We start from the raw sequence: 23,909 nt of genomic DNA, 5'->3' as shown, positions 1-23,909 counted from the left end.
AGGCAGAGCTCACTTTTAATCAAAATAATTTTCCCAGTACAGTTATTGCAGATATTTTTAAAAGAGGCCTTCAAAAGCCCTCATTCCAAGTTGTTTTAAGACAATTCAGTGCATTAGATATTATACCCAAGTGTATAATAATAATTCTAAAGCTATTTTCCATCAAATTTCGTAAAGTTCCCGCGAATTCTAGTAAAAGTCGAAATCAGAAATGATCTAAAAGAATTAAATCAAAACTTATATCTCAAATCGCAACGTTTAATACTGCCATCATCAGGTGATTTTCCATAATTTTTTTAAATTTTATACAATATTTTAAAAAGTTTAATATCAGTAGGGTGAAAATTTTTTTATTAAAATTTCGCATAATTCATTTTTTATTATTAAACAATTATTAAAAGACGTTTCAGGTCAGTTTTTGTTATACACGGCTTATATTACAATATTACATTATAAAAAAAAAACTGATTATTTATTGTTGTGGGGTTTTTCATGACTAGATCGTTGCTCTCGGTTATTACTTTCTTCATAAATAATTTAAACTGTAAGTACCTACACATTTTCATTGATAATTTGTATACGAGAAAAGAACAAAAACAATAAAGAAATAAAATCGTAGGCAGCGAAAAGATGAATATTAAAGGTTAAATATCCTAGATATCCTTTTTGTTCAAAATATTAATATTAAAAAATTAACGAATGAAAGTGTGATAAATAGAAAAGAAGAGAACATGAAACTGAAAAGAAGAGAAGAAGAATAATTGATAAGATTTTAATAGGAATGTAGTAAAACTATATAAAAACTGTTATACATGCTATAGCCTACTACCATTATAGATGTTATATGTAATGTTTCCTATGTAAAGAAAAATGAATATAAGAAAATTCATTATTATGTGAGAAAATATTTAAGTAATAACAGATGGTGTGATGGAACGTATTGTATGTACGTGTATGAGGTATTTTATGTTAATTTGAAACGAGAAATTTTCATGCAAGAAAAATAACAGAAGCATGTGGTTTGAGTATTTCGCTTGTATTGAGAAATTATATGCAGTGATTTTAAAAAAGCAAAGTTCAGAGTATTCCCTGTTGTAAGTTCGTTTTCGGTGCTATATGCGGATTTGGAAAAGATCGCCTCCTTTATATGCTATCAGTAACAAATCCATTCCGTCTATTCCTCGTTAAAAAAGGTGTGTTTTTAGGATAGTCGATTAATGATTATGATAAATTTTGTATATTTTGAATTATAAGTTTTTTGTGACCTTGTTATGCTAATTGCTAAATTGGTCATAAAATTTATTTAAAGTAAACTTCTAGCCTTTTGTTTTACAAACTCCGCATTAAGGTGAATAAGTTGGCTCTAATCTATAGTTATGATTATCATTTAAATTTTAAAAGTTGATTGGTTGGTTTGAGCAACCAAGATAAATATAAAATTTCCTTGTATACGTTTTGAAGTTCTTCTCAAATGAAATTTTATTTTTAATTATAGATGCACATAAGCTAAGATGTTACTGGATTGCCAAAATTGTACGCATGTTTGAAAATAGCTCGGCCACTATTAGTCTACGTTTGAAAATGGTATGGTTAACATGTTCATAATTAAATTACTTTCGTTTACACGTATTGAAGGATCGGCCCTGATTATAAATTAATATTGTAAAATCAGGTTTTACAATTTCATAAGATACAAATTGACGGAGTTTCGTTAAACTGCATTTATTTTTATCAAGTAAAATTTTATCAGTAATAAACTTTTTCATGAATTCCGTCTCAAATACTTAAATATGTAATTGTTTTAATGAGAATAGAAAGAATTATCGGAATTTTGTCAACATTATTCTCGAAAATATTGTCTGTTATGATTTATGGGGTGTACTACAATATTATCAGACTTTCTCAGAAAATTAGATAATTAAGCTCTTGAATTATATTAAATAAAATATTGATAATTATTTTTCATTTAACAGACTATTTGACATTTTTATGTTTCATTGCCTAAATAACTTAAGAAACTGACAAAAAGATTTAATTTTTTAATGAAATAAAATTGAATCTAATCCCGGAGATGGTAATTACAATAATTTGAAAGTTACAATATTCTTTCGTAACAAATTGAAAATTAATTAGAATTATTGTGCTCTATTGTACTGTGATTAAAAAATGTCGAGTTTATAGAATCAAAAACTATTTTGACATATAATACTCTGGTTGTATTCGATATACATATAGTTATTATATCATACATGAAATTCGTGTGAAATCGGGTTGAATCGTATTAGTGTTGCTATTGAAATGTAACCTAAAATTATGCATCAGTTTTCTAATGAATATATTCTACCCAAAATTAACATGTAATTACAGACTTCTACTGTTAAGGAGAATAGAATTGATGGAATTTATTTTACAATATTTTAAAAATACTACAGTGTCAGTTAATTTTCACTTTTTGCATAAAAAAATCTCATCAATTAAATTATTTGCCATTATTATTAATAAGTATGTATATAAAAGTGACTGATTTAAACTATGTGGTTTTTTTAAATGTAGTATTGCCTTCAACAAGCGTAATTTTTCAATAAATAATAAATATATAGGGTAAAAGTAACATTTAATAATTAGGTTGCATACAGAGTACATTTTATATTTGTTTGTTTGCATAAATATTGATAAGTGCATGTAACCTGATTTAAAGAAAAAAACAACTGTTATAATTACCCAATCAACATAGTACTAAAGTGGTATTAAATAATAATTTTTAAATAATTATTCTGTTATAAATCAAAATGTGTTTTACTCTTTTTCATTTTGTTATATTAAATTTAACATGACCTTTTAATGAATTACAGTAGAAGTGATATTTTGTATTCTGATACAACTCTGTTAAGAAAATCACAATTTCTTTATAAAAATTTAGCATTTTTGATTGTCGAAGAGAGTTGAGGAAACTAATGGGGTTTAAAATTCTTTCTTTTTAGTCGTCAATAGCTGAGCTGATTTTTAGTTTAGTTAAACACAAATTTCTATATACATATAATAAGTAAAAAAATTAATTTTGGGCTTTGCGTTGTCAAAAAAGCGCTTTCAAAACCGATAGATTGGCGGACACAAAAACAGGCTGACCAACGGACGCTCATAGGTAGATGAACTTGGAATATGATTCTGAGCGAGAAAATATTTACCTTATGGAGTGGCAATGTTTCTTTTTTGGTGTTAGGTATACAATACGTAGGGTAGTGCAGAAATATAAATTCCATAGAAATGTTGGATTTCTTCTAATAAAAATGTAAATTAATTAAAATATAAAAAATATTAATTATTATTGATATGATATACATGAAGTATTGTTAGTACTAACCTATAGTAATAATACATAAAAATATGATTCGTGGCCTCTCCTGACCGTAACCCTTTCTACTGCATAATACGAAATTTTTGTTTTTGTAAGTATTCGACCTAGTGATTTGTACTAAATATCAGCAATACATGGACATCATTGTCGCAGACGTAGGATACTCTTTTCTTTGCTAAAGTTGGCAATGACGCAGTGATTCTCTTTGCTTAGCTACAGTGATACCAACGTTAATTTATGAATAATTATTGAATTCACTACTGAATATTGAATTACATCACATAAGCTGTTGAATTATTGATATAGCTTGGCTATTTTCAAATATCAGTAGTAGTGGTTCCGCTTAGTGCTTTCTTAATATTAATTTACAAACTATAATCGTTCATGTACTGTTTTTAAATACTACTGTACCATAATTCAAACTATACCAAAATCCGTTTTGTATTCTTCAACAAAATTTTAAGCTGCTTTTTACTGTACATGTACACTATTATAAATTATTTAATATTTTTTATATTAAATACATTTTATATTTTATTTTAATCATTACATAATGTACAAAAATATATGTGAATGCGGATGTCAATTAAAATTTAAAACATCACCTGGATAAATATAATTTTTGTATATATATTTTTATTTCCCCAAAAGAATCGCGTCCAAATTCATACAATTCTCATTGAATCATTAAAATTATAACATGTGACTGATCCCATGATAATTAATTTTATTTAAATTATATGTTGTTAAACATACATATATTATGAATATTTATTTAATGTGTCAACATTATGTACATTGTACATAAACGTAAGATGAATTAAAATCTATATGACGTGTATGTATGCATTTTTAAATGTATTTGTAATTAATCTATATTTTATTTTTAATACAATATGAATTATTTATAAAATATGCCTATGTGCAACGAGACTCTATTATAAGTTGTGAATTAATTTTAAAAAACGCATTAATGTTGAAGGTAATTTTAAACAAAAATATAAAAGTAGATGAAATTTAACACTAATGCAACAAAAATGAAAAAATTAAAATGAATTTTCATTGTCAAAAGCTTCTGGTTTAAGACACTATAATGTTATTGTTTGAAACTTTGAAATTCCAATGCAAAATATTCGCACTGAAATAAAATAGTTAATGAAGCTCTAGATTTATAAAATTTTACGGACCATTTTGCATACCATAAGGTATTTTTACATCTTTGACCATTTTGAAGAAAAATTCAATAGACTTGCTTGTTATTTTATATGTAAGTTTTGTTAGACGGTAGAGCCATTTAGTTTTCAAAAAATTTGGTGTCAGCGACTACAACGTAAAATCCAAATTAACATTTAATAGGTTTGTTAAGTACAGCAAATAAAACCTAGTCAAAGGTTTGTTAAGTACAACCTTGCTATACTAATACGTCCTTAACATTTGAAAAAAGTGTTTAGAGGGTATTTTCAAAATTTTGTGAAACACTTTTGTTTAACTGGAATTTCCGCTTTATTATGTGCTAGACCAAATTAATTATTTGGAATTGTCTAAATTCGTTAAGGGAAGGAAAATTGGATTTAGTACATTTAATTTAAACTTCATGTTATTGTCAATTTTATCATTATTTGCTGTTTTTCTTATTGGAGAACTTTTTTATACAATTTTGCATGACACGATCGGTATTCTTTACATTAACAATGTTATCATATTTTAAAATATGTTAAGATTGATAGAAGGGCCGCAGGTTCGGTTAAATTTACTTGAATCCAAAATTTATTTACTTGAATCCTAATAAAACAAAAAATGTTTCATAAGAAAAACTTCCATTGAAATGTTATGATTTTTGTTTAAAAAATTTTAGTATTCTCGTTTGAATAAAATTTGTAAAGGAGACGCAACATAACAAAAACTCAAAAGTTCTATAAATTTCAAAGTTAAAGAATGTTGGATTTATAAAACAAAACGGGATTCTCACAATATCATTACACTTATTGGCATAATTAATTGAACTTTACTAAGATCTAAGGATTCAATTGTTTAATTCAATTAAATTAATTTTGACAACAACAAGAGAATTTGAATTGAATTCGTTTATTTTACTGCATAAAATCTATATCAAATGTCATAATTGCATAGGCTTAACAATATTGCAGTATATTGTCATATATTTTTTTTTTTCCTTCTTCACTCCTAGAAGGAACATAGAACTAGTTCATGATATCATGTCTTAGTTTCATAGCATCATAGAGTTCACTAGGTAGGTGACTAGCCTGCCGTAGTTTTAATATAGTCATATAGGTTAAGCAATTTGAATTTGAATATTTTTACTTGATACTATTTTTTACGCATAGTAAATTTTATGAATGAAAAATTCTAAATCTGTCTCATAGTGCCTATAAATCTGTTTGATAGTAAAATTATATTTACAATATTTTGATACAATTTGATTCTTCTCTACACCATTGCAAAAAATTATTGATTCACAGCATTCATGTGCAACACATCAGGATAAACAGGAAGAAAGAAAAAAAGTCGTTCAAAATTCAAAAAAAATTCCAGCGTAGACAAATTTGAATCTTTTTAAACATGTACTTGAATATTACACACTACATATTACACCTCCATCCACTGAAGACAACGCATTGCAGAGCAGGTTCACATTATAGGAACAATACAATATTAGTATGTTTTTATATTGTTTTTTCTTGATATCCAAATTGTTTATTGTTACAGCGCTGAGTAAAGGAATCGAAATAAGTTGGTAAATGGATAAGAACAAAGGTATAAACCGATTGAATTATACCCTGCACCTTTCGTTATTGTGTAGCAATTACTCGAACCTGTGAGATCATTCTATAGAAACTTCACGGACATGTCTGACCCATAATTTGACACATGACTGCCAAGTTTCATGAATCTGACTTTATTATTTTTCCAAATATTTAAAATTAGCTTATGGAGTTGTATGGCAGGTACCCGAACCTGTCAAGCAATTCCTCCAAAACTTCGGAAATATATTTGACCTATAATTGGACACATGACTGCCAAGTTCCATGAATCTGACTTTATTATTTTGCCGAATATAAAAAATTTGCTGTTGGAGTTGTATGGCAGCCACCCGAACCGGTGCAGCTATCCCATTATAATTTTTAGAGCATGTGTAGAATATAATTGGACACATGTATACAAAATTTTATATTTATAGCTTTATTAGTTTTTGAAATATTTAAAATAAACTCTTGGAGTTGTATGGCAGCTACCCGAACCCGTTGTCCGACTTAGTCCAATAACAATAAGGTTCGTCCTTGGCACAAAAGAAAAAACTTGTGAAAGTTTGGTGTCGATTGCATTATTCGTTTTTGAGTTATCGTGCGATCGGACGGACGGACGGACGGACGGATGGACGGACGGACGGACGGACATGTCTAAATCGACGCAGAATTTTACGCTGAGCAAGAATATATATATATGTCCATACCGCAGATGACTCCTTCAAGTAGTTACAAACTCCATACCAAAGTTAATATACCCTTTACGAAGTGCAGGGTATAAAAATTAGGTAAATCTAAATTACCCCAGCACAAAGTTATCAGAATTCATAAAGAAAATTGGAAAAACAATAAATCGACTAACAAAACGAATAATTATATTTTATTTTTCGGACTATAAAGCACTTGAGTATAAGCTTACTTTTACCAACATTTTATTATCCATATTCTTCCCTAAGAAAATTTCTCTCTAAAGATGTTACAAAATATTAACCAGTATAATCTAGCGTAATAAACCTCATATTTTCTATGTATCCTTTTAAAGTCCCACGCTTATGTAATGGATTTTGAATGATAGAATAATTTGATTTCTTATTTTAACTTGAATCATTTTGAATATTTTTGAATAATTTTGTGTAACTATCAGTTTAAGAACTAGTGTCTGGGAATGTCACAGAAATAAATTAAGGATAAAAATAAATGGATATTTTACTTTATGAGTATGTTTGTGTACTCGTATAATATAAATGAATCAGTTGTCGATCAGAATTAATTTGAATTCTTCAATATGTATTTATGCCTAAAAATTATAGTCTCGAGAAATGTTTTATGAATTAGATATTCCACTCATTAACTTGTGTAACTCAAATAGTATTTGCGTAGCTTCGAATCAATCAAGAATTGTTTTGACCATATAACAAAATTTGTAGATTGTACTTTTTGTGCAAAATTTTCTAAATGTAGTTTTAGTAAGGGCAGTTGTTTGGATTGTATAATAGCCAACTATCAAAATTGTTATATAAGAAGTAATTTAAAATATATTTGGTTTGATTTGTTAGTATTACACTTTAACAATTAAGAGCAAAACCTGGAATTCTGGGTAAAATTTGGAAAGACAAATTCAAGTACCAAACCTGATCGAATACTTACAGTTCGATAATTGTACAAAACAAGAATCGATGAAAGAATCAATTGTGTATAAAACTGTAAGTATCTTTGAGAAATTTTACTAAAAATTAGCTCTTTCGAGAAAATTATTGCTCTGAGCATGCTTTAGAAATTTGTCGATGTAAAAAAATAATTTTAGAATCAAAAACTTACAATTTATATTTAAGTTATAAGCTATTTTACCAAGGTCGCCTCACTATCTCTTTCTGCTTCTCATTCCAAAAAAGTTATACTCTTTACGTTTTCATGTACGTGTGTACTCGTCAAACTTGGTATTAAGTCGTATTAATGCGATTAAACAATAGCACTTTCTCTGATGGACAATTTCGATATTGCAGCATCTTAATGTTGACATGAATAACTGCAAATACCCTTTGATATATTTTGTTGCATTTAATTTTTCTTTTTTTACATAACTGCACAAGTGCAAATTTCAAATTTGATGCGTACCCAATTGATACTGAATGATGCAGAAAATTGCTTCTGGTATTTTTCTTACTCTTTTTACTTTTCCAATCGGTTCTTCTTTCTTATTAATGTGACATTAAAGAGAAAAAAATTTCTTTCTTTATGGACGGACCGTTTTAGTTTCATGCATACGAAAATTAATTGCTTTGAGGATGCCAGAGTGGTAAATTTATCCTAGTGTGACTTTTGGCTTGTTCAAAGTTTTGAAAAAATTTTATTGTATTTCTTTATCATGATTGTTCTGGTTTTGTGTTCGTTTTTGTTTGACAACTCAAAGAATACTGTTTAATTTTCTTTGATCTAAATTTAATTTTCTATAGTTGTTCCCCTTTTTGAAAAGAATTATTTCTAATGGGTAGTTGTGTAGTGTGTTTAAGCATTTATACAGGTTTCTCTTTACATTTTATTTTTACATTCAGTTTTGAAGTGTTAGTTCTTACTTTAACTAACATTATTGATGTCGTTCAACTCATTATTTTACAATTTTACTATATACCTACACCTACCATGCATTTATTAATGAGGTATTTTCTTTCTTTGAAAAATATCTTGAGGGATTTAAGATTTTTTCAATCTTGAAGCTGTATTGATTTCATGAATTGAAAGTCATTTTCAGTAAAAAAAGGTTCTTTTATATTAGAATTTCAATTATTGAGATTGTAGAATATATGCTGAGAGGCAGCAATTAGACTCTTATTGAATATGAATACAATTCTGGTATGAAAGATTTCTGAGGGCAAATAATGATTGTATTTTCTTGATGTACATAAGTACAGAATTTCAATTAATCTGTTTATTTCTATTGATATACAAATTTATGAAAGTGTTGTTTGTACGCTTATTATGTCCAATTCCATGAAATTTGTAGTTTTCTAGCCAAAAATCTTAAAAATTCAAGCTACAACAAATAAATGTTACTCTCTTTCTCGAGAATATGCGTTGACAAGTACAATTCTAATATTAAATTCCGGGAAATTCTGTTAGCTCTTTTAAAAATTACTGTCGAAAATTCAAATTTTAACCATTATGTTCTTGTGGTTGGCAACTACCTTTTGCGAAAATTTATATTGTTACACGTCCAGAATTATGTTTAAAACTAAGCCCGAAACTAAGTAATGAAAATTATTTTGCAATATTTTGACATGGGATGTTTGTTATTTTTGCTGTAAAGTTGACGGATGAAATTTGTTGAGAAATCAATAACTAACTGCAATTACATTGTAAATCCATGAAGTTTTTATTCCAACATATTTGGTAGAGCCTACTTGACTGTATGCGGCCTTAATAGTTTCAATTGGTTGGGATGTATTACGGTTATTCAAAATTTTACAATATCGTATTCTTTTCATGTTTTTCGAAAGAAAAACATGAAGAATTATTCGCAAAAAATGCTAAAATACAACCTTTGCGTTCCATTATGCATACAGGAAAGCAATAGAGAACAAGACGATCTGGTTGTTGGCATAATAGCAGAATTGTTTATTCTGTTGGAAATCTAAGAATATCCTGCAATCTGACTGATTTTCCGCAAGTTATGAAAAGTAATTTTGATTTAAAATTTGAGAATTGTCGCGAAAACTGTGGAATCTTTTCGAGCTAGATTATATTTTTTCCCATTGATGTTCAACTAAATTTGAAGTTGATCTCACTGCAAAAATATTTTGCTTTTTATTAGAAAATTTTAACTTCTTATTACCCAAAATGTTTATCTTTTAATAAATTTTTAGAAAAAAGAGAAAAAATTCCGTTTAAAAATTTTTGAATTACTCATGAAGTAAAACATTTAAAAAGTTCGTATTGATTGTGCTTTACTCTCAATTCCCTATTTTATGTTCTTTCTCCATTTATTATTTAATAAAAGTCTGTAAATTCTAAGAAATTGAAATATTATTACAATTTCATTAAAATTTAAATTAAAATAATAAAAGTAAATATTTGTAAAAGAATTTAATTTGCATGTTATAAGAAAAAGAATTTTTTTTCTCATTCTGTTTCTTTATAATAATTGTAAAGGATCACTTAGAGCATTTTTCTTTTGAAAGAAAAAAATAAAAATTATTACTGACTGTTCATATTAAAGTAATAATTAATATTTACAATTCCCATATACACAAAACCTACTTTTTATTTATATTTCAAACAAATAAATTTCATTTTGTGAATAAATCATAATTTTAATTCCATTAAAAAATTACGTAATATTTTTCATATTGCGTGTATATAATAAAAAACATTGTTAAAATTGCAATAAAAAAAAAAACTTCGGTGTCCTTTTTATTCTTCAACTCTCTTTAAAGTAATTAAGTATGCATTAACATAGTATAAAACTAGATTTTGAAGCATTTTTAATTAACCCACAAATTAAATTTAATTCCAACATACAAAAGATCTAAAAAGGAAATTTTAAGGATAATTTTGTTCTGTTCTCCTTTAAACAATGAAAAAAAAAAGGAATTTAATTTTAGGACAAAATTCTTTTAATGAACCTTAGAAAATGAAAATATAAATGCATATTTTTTATGTAAATTATAAAATGGGGACATTAAAAGATTATTAAGATCTTTGGACATTGAAATCACATATGTTGTAAGTGTAGAGAATCTCATTTATATTGTAATAACATCTACATTTATTTGATTCTTAAATGAAATGAGTTTGTTTTAATTCTAGAAGGCAAAGACAATAGTTATAACTGAAAAAGTAATTTTACTTGCTACTTTCCATAGCCAAATACCAGGTGTTCTAACTTAATTCAGATATTGAAGGAAGTAAATGTGGTTATGTGGTATAATTCATATTATTTCAGCATATAGTTCGCAAAAATATTCATAACACCCTTTTTATTTCTTGAGTTTTTGTCTTAAATCTGCAGACGAATTCTCCTTTGAAGTATTTATTAAAATTACATAATGTTCTTCAAATTCTTTTTAGTACATTTTAATGAATTTATTTCTGCCGTCATTTTCCAAAGCTTAAAATTGCCGTTCTATACTAAGCAGTATTCTCACTTATTACGTAAATAGTAAGTTTTTACGAAATTTTCTAATATCTACTTTTAAAACAACTCAATATAAGTCAGCTTATTTAAAACTAATTTAGAACAACTAATTTTCATTAGCAGAATTATTAGATCAACAGTAATTCTATTAAAATTTGAAAATTAATCGATTAAATTCAAGATTATAAAATATTTTCTGTCTATTCGTCCTGCATCCTAGAAATATTGCTATCCTGTAAATCTATAAAATTCAAGAAATTCCATATTAATTTTAAAGCGTGTAAGTATTTAAAATTTCGTACATTATGTTTTTGTTTTTGCAACCGGAGCATTGCACACACACACAATATAAAACACATTATTTGATTATGATTTCTAGAATAGTGTAGGGTTCTTATATAATAATAATTTTAAATATTTTGTTTTCTTTATTATTATTTACTTCTTCTGATATGAAGAAAAAAAAGTGAAGAAATTCTTTAAGCAGCTGGTCCTTGCCTTGACTTGTTGAATTGTTTCCTTAGTAAATCCTTTGGCAAGGGCTTTTATTTTTTATTTTTCCTTTTCTTTTATTTTTATGATATATTTTACTTTAATTTCTACAAGAGGAATAAATATAATGAAGAAAACATAAAAAATAAATAAATAAATACTAAATACTAAAAAAATAAAAGAAACCGGAAGAAAATGTAAAAGGATGCAAAACAAAGGCTTGCATTTAAACAAGAGTAGAAATAAAATTTTGTGCGAGTACACAGAAAATTTAAAATACTTGGAAACCGGAAAGTATGCAATATAAGAAAAAGAAAAAATTGTGTTTTTATACCCTGCACTTCGTGAAGGGTATATTAACTTTGGTATGGAGTTTGTAACTACTTGAAGGAGTCATCTGCGGTATGGACATATATATATATTCTTGCTCAGCGTAAAATTCTGCGTCGATTTAGACATGTCCGTCTGTCCGTCCGTCCGTCCGTCCGTCCGTCCGTCCGTCCGTCCGTCCGTCCGTCCGTCCGTCCGTCCGTCCGTCCGATCGCACGATAACTCAAAAACGAATAATGCAATCGACATCAAACTTTCACAAGTTTTTTCTTTTGTGCCAAGGACGAGCCCTATTGTTATCGGACTAATTCGGACAACAGGTTCGGGTAGCTGCCATACAACTCAAAGAGTTTATTTTATATATTTCAAAAACTAATAAAGCTATAAATATGAAATTTGGTATACATGTGTCCAATTGTATTCTACACATGCTCTAAAAATTATAATGGGATAGCTGCACCGGTTCGGGTGGCTGCCATACAACTCCAACAGCAAATTTTTTATATTCGGAAAAATAATAAAGTCAGATTCATGAAACTTGGCAGTCATGTGTCGAATTATAGGTCAAATATATTTCTGAAGTTTTAGAGGAATTGCTTGACAGGTTCGGGTACCTGCCATACAACTCCAGAAGCTAATTTTAAATATTTGGAAAAATAATATAGTTAGATACATGAAACTTGACAGTTGTGTGTCGAGTTATAGGCCTGATATATTTCTGAAGTTTTTGTGGAATTGCTTGACAGGTTCGAGTAGCTCCCATACAAGTCTAAAAGCTTATTTTAAATATTTGAAAAAATAATAAAGTCAGATTCATGAAACTTGGCAGTCATGTGTCCAATTATAGGTCAGACATATTTCTGCAGTTTTGATGGAATTACTTGACAGGTTCGGGTACTTGCCATACAACTCCAAAAGCTTATTTTAAATATTTGAAAAAATAATAAAGTCAGATTCATGAAACTTGGCAGTTGTGTGTCGAGTTATAGGTCAGATATATTTCTGAAATTTTGGTTGAATTGCTCTACAGTTACGAGTAGCTCTCATACAAGTCCAAAAGTTTAAGTATTTGGAGAAATAAAGTCAGATTCATGAAACTTGGCAGTTGTGTGTCCAGTTATAAATCAGACGTATCCGGGAAATCTCTATAAAATGGTTTCACAGGTTTGAGTAATTGCTATACAACAACGAAAGGTGCAGGGTATAATTCAATCGGTTTATACCGACTGAAACGTTTTTACTTGTTTATGCTTTCAATTTTATATTTTTTTGTTTTTAACTACAAAAAATTTTTGCATTCGTTTTCATTTTGTGGGTTATTAACAACTACTAGTGTACGAATTTAGTACATAGGATCATAAAAGTCCTCCTAAATACAATTTCCATTGTTATTTATGTCTACTTTAAACTCATAAGGAGAAGAAAATAATAAAGAAAATAAAAATAAAAATTAAAAGTAAAATGCACTTTTCAAAGATTTTTATTTGACGCAAAGAAAAAAACCGCCCGTAAATTGAAATAAAAAATTTTTGCTTGTACATAGAAACTATACGATACCGCGGATACACTTAATGTTTGAAATTATATTAAATTTATTTAACATATAAAACTCATAGGTGGTAGCAGCCGTTCAAGCAATAACTTATGCTCGCGGGTTAGATCTTTCCTGTTTTTATTTGACTTTCATTTAAATATCATTAATTTTGCCTAGTTTCCGACTCTACGAATGTAAACGGTGGGATTTAACGGTTCCTAAAGAATTTGAAATTGCTTCGAAGAGGGAAGTGATATTGAAGTTTTTCAATACTAAAACCTATTCATTTGGTATAATTTTAGTCTCATTACAGGGCCAAAATAAATAATTTTTGTCCATTACAATTATTTTATTCCAATTTTTATTATTTTGAAACATCTGACCTGCTTGTTATGCCAAAATAATTAATTTAAATTAAAAAAGAATCTACATCTATTTTGCAAAATATTTCGACGTATTTTATAACAAGTTGCCATTATTTAATTTTAATTTTACTAAGAAGCTGTAATAGTGTAGCCATAAATGCGATTTTCAAATATATAAAATTTCGATGATTAATTTGAAAAGTATTTAAACTAATGAAGACATGATGAAATCTTGATGTCGTTTTGTACTAAAAGAACAACTTATGTGATTATAGTTCGCTCTGTGTTTAAAACTAAAATATAAGCAAAGCGACTATTGGAAATCAAAGGAAAAACACATAGAAATAAAAAATATATCTAAAATGCCATATCACAAAATTAACTACAATTTTAGAATGTTAATAGGAAAATTTTAAAAATTTTTTATTTTGCTATGTTTAAATAATAAAACAGAATACGTTTGTTCCTCTGTTGTTTTTTTTTATTCTTATAATATAAGGTGAGGGAGTTTTTAGTTTTCTTTGCAACAAGCTGTTTATTGCTGGTTGTTGGACATGTTCATGCTTTTCTTGGATTTAATCCAAAAAAAAAAACTGTTATTATTTTCATTACAAATACAATGTTAAAACATTTTGCTCTTTATTTCTGTAAAAAAAAAATTCTATTTGCTCTAAACCTCCGTTTTTATTAAAATTTCACTGCCAAAATAGGAGAATTCAACGACTAAAAGGAAGTTTTCTTACAAATATAAATATTAATTTAGAATATTATAAAATAAATATTTTACAATTTTACTTTTCCAATTTCTTAATAACGTAATTTCCAAGTTGCACAAAGAAAATTTTATTTTGAAATTACAGTGTGTTTGTAATTAGTTTTGTTGTTACTCTGATGATTATCTGGAAAAAATTCTAGAAAATCTTATTTAAAGATTGTAAAAATGAGAATATTATAGAGTTTTTTTTTATATAAAAAGCGTGTGTCGTTTGTTGTAAAATAATATAAACCGGAAATTATTTCATAATTTGTTTATTTAATTTGGAAAAAAAGTACTATAATTAATGAAATGATTCGGTTTCCCTGCAAGGATTCCCAGCTAATTTTCATATCAAAACTCAAATAATAAATTTCAACAATTAAAATTCTGTTTCCGTGCATTGATATTCTTGAAGAGCTTATTGATTAATTTTTTTAATAAACAGATTTGAAATATTAAATTTAAGGGGATTTGGTTGATTATTTCTCTGTATAGGGACAAAAATATCAACAAATCGGATCTATCCTATAAGCGGATTAAACAGTCACCCTCTTCAAACTCAGATAAAGTTTCATAAGAATCGGTTCAGCTAAACTTGAGATACAGGAGTGCACAGATAAACAGACATCTTTCTAAAAGAAGTTTAGCAAAGAGAAACATATTTTCACCGAAAACTCAACATACTATTTACTGTTCAATATAATTAATTAATAGCAATTATTTTAATATAAACTGAAAAGAGTTTTTTTATTTAGGACCGAACGAAACTGACTTAATTTTTATACAAATAATCTTAATTATACTAATCCCTGCCTAATTATAACCTGTTAACTCTCTGTTCTCATATATAGATTGTAGATCATATATCTGCAATTTTGATGAGAAAGATCATTTCGCTATTGGATATTATGTGTGATTTTAACTCGAATGTCATCATCAATGAATTTTATTTGAATAAAAAACATATTTGGATAGATAAATAATGTAACAGCTTCTGTAAGTAGACACTCCAACATCTAGGTTAAATTGCCATTTCATATTTGTTTTATTTTAATAACATAAAGCATTTTCCAAAAAATTTCTTCAAAATTAAATGTGAAATTGTTTTTTTTAAAAAAAGCGAATAATTTCATTTTAATCATATGAAGATTATCGCATTGAATCATAACTGTTCACCATTAAATTCATATTAAAATTTTATTTAAGAGTTTCAAAGAAGGATTACAAATGTTAAACACGAATCTCACTTAATGAATATTGGATCTTTTGTCAAATCCAGTGATCACGCGTAGATGATCTACCGATATGCCTTATTACTGTAAAAGTAATTTGCGTTTAAGTTAAAAATTTGGGAATTGATTTATGTAAATTTGGGTGGAAAAATAAGGGTAATTTTAAAAGACGACCGATATCACTGTGAAAGATCACATAATCATATTTGAAATCAAAATATGTGATTCTATTATATTATAGTATAAGTGCTCAACTTGTAAATGCGATAAGTAATTTTTGGGCTGCCAGTTCGAAATTCAGACACCGATCAGTTATAAAAAATAAGCAAAAAACACTTTGTAATATATACAAGTCTGCTATCATTTTGACGATTTTGGGACCTCATTTCTCGGACCTTTCCGAATAATACGTCATTCTTCAATTTTTCCAAAAATTTTGCCATATAAAATTTAATGTAGCAATGTTACTTTTAATATTCCACTATAAAAAGTTTATATACAGCCACTGTTAACTACTTCAAGGCAAAAGTTTTTAAATTGCTTGCGGAAGGCTTTTCTATATATACCATTTTAATAAGTATCTAAAATGTTGACCATTTCATTTTGTTTTATTTAAGTTTAATTAATCAAAACATTATTTTTGATTGGACAGAATATAAGTCGAAACAGTTGCAAATTTGACTGGCAAATAATATTTGAAACTATAGGAATTGCCTTAATGTTAAACGGAACTTTGCAATATTACAATACTACAAATGTTAAAATATCAATAATTTTGAAGTTTTGGAATACCGAAGTTTGCATTATAAGGAGAATTATTAATTGAAAAATATCAAAAGAATGGAAGTCGAAAAATCTGCATCACTTAAAAAATGAATGGCAATATCAAATTTCTTATGTTTATGAGGAAAATGCTATTAATTTTTTTTTTATTCGAACCCATTAAATTCTTTCTATTTTCTATTAAAATTTTATATAATACTTATTTGTTGACCTAGTTACAAGGGAAAGCATAAAAGCGCATAGCTTTATTCCCTTTTTCTATTTTATAATTTATTTTTTATTGAAAATATTTTTCTTTGAACTTTCATCTCTTAAAAAACTAACCGACTTTTAAATTCTTTACCTATATATGAAAGCTATTTATAGAATTTTATTACATATTTGTACATACATACATATAATATAATATAATCGACCTATTTTAGAATATCTGACAAATATTTGAGGCTCTAACGATTGAATCGTTTTGAGAAATTTTCTCTACTGCAATGTGAACTACAAAAAAAAAAACCAAATAAAATAAAATGGGGAAAATTTTTTTTCTATTTTTTGTTTTTTTTTCTCTTTTTTTTTGAATTATTACCCATATTTTCAGCTGACACTTAAAATTTTATGCAATTTTATTACAAAAATGCATGTGCATGTATATGTAGATACTTATGTGTATATACATATATATGTATACTATATGTAAGTATTATGTACCGAACAGTTTTCATAAGCCCAACATAATATACATACAAATTTTTTATTTTCCGATTCAATCAGGTTTTAGTCTTTTTGGGGTTGGGAAAAAGGCATCATAAAAAAAAAATATAAGTAAGGAAAAAAACCGAATATTTTTGCTTTCAAGCGAGAAAACTGAAAGATTAATGGTTCAGCTAATTTTGTAGTCTGGGCAAAAAAAAAATTATGCTTGTGCATACAAAATATTTTTTTTGTTTTTGCCATTATTATTACCGTATATCTACCATCAGTTTAATATTTTCCAATTTTAAGAGCCTACATAATAGCAAGAATAGGGTATGCCGTAATTTCTTTTTCCTTTGTGATGTAGACGTCAATTCCATTTAGTCATAGTAATTTTAAATCACATTTCCAACTTGAATTATGTGGGTACGAAACAGCAAAATGTTTTTGCTGGATTAGAGGAGAGATTTGGAGAGATTAAATATCAAAACATATTGAATCCAATTTGAAGCGAATTTAAAAAAACACTGGAGTATTTTAAATTAGAATCGAAATAAGGAAATCTGTCCACTCTTGTGAAATATGTGTGTCGATAGATCTTCGATGATAAGACATAACTTTGACCCAGAATTTGTAAATAAAATGATAATAAAAAAAAAGTTTTTAAGGCACAATATGGAACTTTAATTGAGAATTTTTTTTTTCCTAAATTAATTCCTAAATACCTTAATTAACAATGCCCTTTAATTTACAAGTACAACTTTTTTAAACTTCCTTAATTGTAGCTGTTGTTTTTCTCGCTTTGTACTTCTATGTGTACTTGATTGAATTATGTTTGCATATGTGTCATTCAATTGCATCTTAAAATGGTTTTTTAATAAAATTTTTCTTGTATGTTATTCATCATGAGTTGCAGAAAAAAAAAACCGAAAAACAAAATCATTTTTTTTTTTTACAGCTTCAATATACAGTCGCGTTTTTGAAGAACACTTGAGATGAGATGAACGAATTGAGATGGGCGGAAGAAAGCAAAAACAAAATTTTTTGTGAAAAAAAAACACTAACTATGTAATAAAGTATAAAATTCAATATGCAGTTGAATGACTTGAAAGAATCGGTCGAGTGTAATTAAATTATATTATGTACTTAAGACTTATGATGGTAATATGTGGAGAATGAACCCAGGAATCTCAAGAGGTTGTACGTTGTTTTATTCTAAGACTTGTGGTTTAATTTATTTCTTCTTCTTTTACATACTTTTCAACAATTGATTTTTTTTTTGTTAAACTATTTTGTTTTTCTTCTGATTGATTGGCATACATAAAAATTATTTGTTAAGTATTTCAAGACTTCTGGACTGATTTTAGATTCTCTCTTCGATTTTTTATTTATACTTTTTTGTTTTAAAGAAATGTACATACATATAAAAAAAAGGTATTGGCAGAAATAAGCATTAAATTTTTTGCAGTTTATGTTTTTGACATTGAAGAATTGAAAAATGATAAGTTTTTGATTTTAATTTAGAAAAATATCATAAAACATAAAAGTTAGATCTGAGAAGAAAATGAAATAGCTATTTTTACAACAGCCATTGAACTTCAAATTTTTTGTTTTTTTTTTGAATTTCACAAAAATCATTTCAAAAATCGATAAAAATTACTTAAGAGAATGGTGTGAATCAGTCTGAATAAAAATAAGGATGTAAATGATTCAATTTAACTTTTGAATTTTTGAAACTAAGAGGAAATTGACTTAAATATTTGTTTGTTTATTTAGGTGGAATTGTATGGCATGGTTATAGCATTAGTTGCTTGAAATTACATTATGGAGGCGCTGCAGTCGCAAACAACTATAATTTGAGAAGTACTTGATCTAACCGAGTCGAAAAATTCTTTCACCATTGTAGTTTAGAACATTTTTCGTGCAGAAAATCTAATTTTTTCCTCTCATTCATGTGTTTTTCAACATTTTAGATTTACTTTGCAGTGCTACTTTCAAATCAAAAGTAGGATGTCTACATATAAACAAATTGCATTTAAACATTTGATGATATGATCTTAAATTGCTTTTGGCATTTAAATTACAACAACAACAAAACACCCTTATAAGATCATATTCTTATGAAGCAATTTAACTCTCTATGATCTTAAGTTTGTACAAGCAGCAATTTAGAATTCGTAAATAAAAATATTGTGCTAGGCATTGTTAAAAATAGTTTCTAAGCAAAGGGAATTAAAATAAACGTGACTTGCTAAACAAATTTTTTTAAATCATGTTATCTATTATCATTTCTCTATTATTTTTAATATCGAAAGATGAAACTGCAAAGTCAAATGTGAAAAATTTGGAAATTCAAGAGATTGACAAAATTTTTTCTTGAAAGAATTTGAATTTATTAGCGAACATTGACGAATTATATCGAGTTTTGTAATGCTCGTAAAAATTTTTAAATTTCGAGGATATGACAAAGAATACAATTATTTTAAAAAATTTGAATTTGAATAATCGAATAAGAAAAAGTTTCTTGTTCATAAAAACACTGCAATATTTTCCTTTTTAAGAAATTTTAATACTTTTTCACAATCACTTTCTATTTCTCCTATAGTAATTATTCAATAAAAATAATCTTAATCTTATTACACATAAAAAAAAAATAATTATTTTAATATTATTAAAGGGTAAAAAGAAATAAATGTTTTTTATATGGATTTTTTTAGTGTAACCAAAAATTCCTCAACAATCAACAAAATTTCTGAAAAAATATCAAAAAATAAAGCTAAATCACTAGTTTACCGATCTTAAAACCACTTTAAATATAAAATTTATATTTGTCTATAATGGGAGAAGCGTGTTAAATGACGAATAAAATAAATCTGTTTTAAACATTTTTAAAATCGTATAATGCCATGCCACTTATTATAATAGCATGGTGCCTATACGATCTGAAGCGTTGACAATTTATCTATACATGTAGTAAAAAGAAATCAAAAGAAAAAGAAAAGAGAACATCTCGGATGAAAAATCATTTTTATTTCTTCTTATATGATCGGCTATGATCACTTTTAGTCCCCAATAATTTGTTATATTATATTTTTTTATTATATTGTTACTTTAAGTATTTTACAATATGTTTGGTGATGATAAAGTATAGAAATTAATTTCAAGTCTGACAGTTAAAGATGATGATGATGATGATTTTGACAAAAAAAAAATATAGATGATATGCAAAGTATGCTCTTTTCTTTCATAATTGTTAGTGTTTCTTTTCGGTTGTTGTTAATAGTTTTAAGGATTAGAAAGACAGAAAGGATTTATTACAATAATTATGGAAGCAGATTTTTCAAACGAAAATAGAAACCCCATATATACAAATGACATAATAATTTTGAAGGTCGTTTAATTGAAATCGAAATGAAAAACGAAAAAAAAAATCATCTACAAATTGACAGATCAGTAGTATAAATAGATCTTTTTGTTTTCTTGTTTTTATGTTTTGACATTAACAATGTTTATAAGTGTTGTTAACATTGTCTTCGATTTTATAAATGTAACAACAAATAATGCTATCTATGTTTTATTTACTAGGCAAAGTGATAAATACTACAGTGTTTTTAAGTGAAATGGAATTTTTGTGAAACATTATCTAAATATTAGGGGTTTTTGTGTATATATGTATATCTCGCCTTCTTGCTCGTTGAGTGAGAATAAAATGAGTGAGTATTATTATGTTCGAATATTGTAATTATCAGGTGAAAAGATTTTTTTTGGTTGCCATGTCTCGTATTTTGAAAAATCTATATAAAATTTAGTCAATACAATTCAATGATTTTGCTTTTGAAGGTGACAAGTTTAGTTGATATTTTAAGATAAAATGAGAAGAAGTTGAAGAAAGGAGTCATTATTATAGATGACAGATGACATTTAAAAAAAGAGCATTTCGGTTTGAAAGTGAATAAAAAATGTGTCTGAAAAAGTGAGCCACATTTACTCATACAGCAAATATCTGGAATTTTGATTTCATTTTAAAAAAGCTAACCACAATTTTTTGTTTTACAGATTGAAAATTTCGAAACTGAGTAATTTAGTACATATAGAAGGGGAAATAATCACTAAAAGAATTGTTATTCAAACAATAAGTAAAATACATTTTTTTAAGAAGTTAACATTCTTCTCAAGATAATTTTTGCCATTTTGAATTTAAGAATAAACTGAATTAGAATTGTCATCTGGTTTTTGTGCACTGAATCAATACAATTGTGTAAGATATGCTAACAATAATTGAAGGTATACTGCATCTAATATTTCAATGAAATTGATTGAATATTCTAATATTCATTTACTCATTACAATTTTCCATCTTCTATTTTTGTAGTAAATAAAATGGTCGTTATATAATAATATCGCCTTTATATTAGATTGTTTTATTTAATTTTCTTTTCTTAAAATTTCAATTTTGGATATCTATTTGGTAAATAATTAAATTAAATTTAATTAATTTAATGTTTTTACAAATCTAGTCTACATTCTCATACACATTGGTAGTCTTTCTCCAATATAATTATATACGAAAATTAATTTCTGAAAAAGTTTTTAATTGAGATATTTTATTAACTTTTCATTCCAAATTTATTAATTTATTTTGAATGAAAAACGTTAGGAAACTCATAAATTCTTCTATTTTTTGCTTTCATAAAAAAATATTAATGATCTTTTTTTCGAATAATTTAATTAAAGGTTCATTTAAAAACAGGAGGCATTAATTATTTTAAAAATACACCGACAACCATACACAATTTGTTTTTCATCTTCTTCGAATTCTCCAAAATATGATCTTCCTTTTTATTAATCCTTTTAACTCATTAAAATGTTGAGTAATTTATCTAAATTACTCATTTTATAAAATAGCCCTCAACCTCATTTTGTTTTCCCTTAATAAGACTTTTGTGTTTATATGTGAGTTTTTTTTTTTTTTGTAAGGACAGCGAAAGGAAAGCTGTTAAACAAGAACTCTTAAAATAATTTATTAATTTACATTTTGTATATATGTAGGGTATGTACTTATATTACAAGGGTTTATTTTCTTAAAAATTTCCATTTATACAATATATTATATACATGTATGTGCATTGCATGTATTCCCAATTCTAATAAAATGGGAATTTTCGGAAAAAAAATATCGGGTTTTTATTTAAGGTCATTGTCTATTGAGGACCATTAAAATGATGGGTGGTCTATCATAATTTTTAATATTATTGCTGTATAATTTACAAAATGTGTACTCTTACATTTTATAAGTATAGACGGACATATGTAATTATAGAACAGTTTCGCCATCAACACCCATTTCGTCGTTAAATAAAATTTCCAAATAATTTTGTATCCAAAATTCAGTGGTTAAAATTTTTTCTCTTTATTTTATTTTCCGTTTATTGAATCGTGTCCAAAGAATATTAAAATTTGAATAATAATTCCCAAAGGACGTGCACAAGCATATATAAGTCTAATTTCAAAATAAATTTTATAAATTTCATTACTATGGGTCATTATCAATATCAATATTATTAATTAAATTTTAATTTTATGTTTTTACAAATTGTAATTTGTTTGTAAACGTTTTTATAATGGGACTATAATAATATTCTATCCAACTAGGTTGTCTTATGTATAACATATTTGATTTACCTGTAAATTAGAGTGACTCATTCAAAAAGTGATTGAGAATAAAATTTTAACCTTTTTCACTTTTTCACACCTATTTGCTTTAACTAACTGAACACATATTTTTCATACACATGCCGATATATAAATCGATTTATACCAATATGTATTGCCCAATGTATAAGGTCTTAATAGTAGACATGGTTTGTAATTTTTTAGTTGTAGTTTGATTTGTTCAAGAAAAGTATATTTTAGGTGGTTGATCCTATGTAAATTATAAAATTTAAACAAACGAACGGAAAATTCATAAATTCATTTAGAAATCCTTAATTAAATTATTCAAATTTCACATTACGATAAAGGTTATAAATTTTTATTATTATTAGACGAGTTGCTTAGGCCAAGCATCAGCTATCGTCTTAATGCGACGTACCAATGACTTTACCTTTAATGAGGAAGAAAATTGCAAAGACTTAGAAGGGACTAGAGTTTATTAGTAAGAGAGACACAAAATTTTTGTAACCGGAAAGGTAGACATATAATTTCAATTATCAAAAGTTACAGACCTAAAAGCACCCTTACTAACACCAAGGTCAATTAAATTTATCATACAAATGTCAAAACGAGGACAAGGCGCTCAAATGTAATATGCATGTCCAATATGGCCCTAAAGTCATATCAGAAATGTAGATGTTCTCCAATGTAGGAGTCAGCAAACTCAATAAATTGTTGAACAATTATTAATAATTATAAATATATTGGATTGGAAATATGTTTAAAATTGTCGAGCTCATTTTAAAGCTAATTTTAAAATATG

Source organism: Condylostylus longicornis, unplaced genomic scaffold (assembly GCF_029603195.1).
Source record: "Condylostylus longicornis isolate FDR11 unplaced genomic scaffold, ASM2960319v2 ptg000135l, whole genome shotgun sequence".
NCBI lineage: Eukaryota > Metazoa > Arthropoda > Insecta > Diptera > Dolichopodidae > Condylostylus > Condylostylus longicornis.
This window is presented reverse-complemented; position numbering follows the sequence as displayed.